The sequence below is a fragment of the Pelodiscus sinensis genome, chromosome 15 (genome assembly GCF_049634645.1).
Source record: "Pelodiscus sinensis isolate JC-2024 chromosome 15, ASM4963464v1, whole genome shotgun sequence".
Lineage (NCBI taxonomy): Eukaryota > Metazoa > Chordata > Testudines > Trionychidae > Pelodiscus > Pelodiscus sinensis.
In genome coordinates, this window is record NC_134725.1 from 31,510,936 (window position 1) to 31,512,974 (window position 2,039).

Sequence of the window (2,039 nt, forward strand, 5' to 3'; positions counted from 1 at the left end):
TCAAGAATGATGTGTTCTGCAAAGGTTTACAAGCATTTGAGGGATCAGTGTAAACAGTGATGTGCAAACCCTGCAACAAAGGTTCAGGAATCATCAGGCATCAATTTGGAAAGTGCTGGATGAGAGGGGGGGGTTAGCCGCATGACTCCTGTTGAGTTTGAAAATTGCACAGCCACCCTTTAGATGCCATTTTGAAAATATGGGATAAAAAGCATCTAACTTTATGCCTTAAGCTTTCAGGCCTGGTGTTAATGAAGTACAGCGCGCATTACGGCTATGTCTAGACTGGCCAGTTTTTCCGGAAAATCAGCAGCTTTTCCGGAAAAACTTGCCAGCTGTCTAAACTGGCAGCTTGAATTTCCACAAAAGCACTGATTTCCTACTGTAAGAAATCAGTGCTTCTTGCGGAAATACTATTCTGCTCCCGATCAGGCCAAAGTCCCTTTTGCACAAAGCTTTTGCGTAAAAGGGCCAGTATAGACAGCTCAGATTTGTTTTCCGCAAAAAGGCCCCAATCGCGAAAATGGTGATCAGAGCTTTTTTGCGGAAAAGCACGTCTAGATTGGAACGGACACTTTTCCGCAAAAAGTGCTTTTGTGGAAAAGCGTCTGTGCCAATCTAGATGCTCTGTTCTGAAAATGCTTTTAATGGAAAACTTTTCAGTTAAAAGCATTTCCGGAAAACTCATGCCAATCTAGATGCAGCCTAGATGTTTAAGCAATAACCTTCGCGACTCTGGACTTCACTGCTGTAAGTAACTTGTTACATATTTGGAGTTGAAAATGAAACTGCAGGACACCAAGTTAATTTATTTCACAGGCTTCAGCCATGATTGTTCCTATAAGGGCTCTGAAGTGTTTCATGGGTAGAACAGGGAAGTGGTGTGTAGATACTTGAGTTGTAGTGGCTGTTGTATCACCTTATACAAATTATTTAACCTCAGGCAACTCAGTTTCTGCACCTGTAAAATTGGAATCAAGCCTACCTTCTTTTGTAAAGCCATGAATGAAATGAAAACTGCTCTAGCCCTAATTCTGTACCATGTAAGTCAATGGAAGGCGGTCATTAAATGGAGCCAGGATTGGGCTCCATTTGGTTGCAAAATAATAGTAGAAATTGTAACTGTCACAGCTTTCTCAGAGTAACACTCTTACAATGGAAATGCCATGTAATGTGAAAATTCCAGCATGGTGTTTAATTATAGAACCCACTAGAAGGGGTAGGAAGACTGATTCTGATCAGTTACACTCATGTAAATCTAGAATAACTTTAACTGAATATGCCATAGGCCTATTGTGGGTTAATTGGAGGATAACTCTGTTGCAATTAAATTGATCCATTGTTGGAATGAGTATTGGGGTCAGAGATCTCTAAGACTTTTTAAATATTATTTTTAAAACTTAGCATTCTAAATCTGTGAGGAAAATTATTTTTCATTACCATGTCTTTGCAATCAGAAAACCAGTTCATTATAAATTATTTTTATTTTCACTACAACTCTCATTGCTATATTGCAGTCTATATTGACCTTCAACCTCTGGTCTGGTGGTCAGACAAAAATGTATATAATATATAAAATAATTTTGAAAAAAACACCTTTTTCCCTTTGAGAATGTATATAGAAAATTGAGAGAAAAATGCTTAAACATTTATTAGCAGAAATTTTTCATCATTAAAATTAATTGGAAAAATTATATATATTTTAAAAAATACAGATTATTGTCTCATCTCCCACAAAAACCATCAAAGCCACTCTAACACCACAAACTCAACCTTTTTTCTCCTTTTAATATTGCTCAGGAAACATTTCCTCAAACCCCAGCTCACCCTTTTTAACAAGTTACATGTTAAGCCTTCACCCCAAAAGTTCTGCCAAAAGTTTCTGAAGTTAATTTAAAAAACAATGTTTTTTTAAAAGAGCTCTATTGTTTGCTTTGTAAAATAAAATAAAATAAAAAAATTACCCCCCTCCAAAAAAAAAAAAAAATCTAAAGTGCTTTGGGTGTAGCTGTGAGGCATGTGAATTCCTTTTCTCCCCT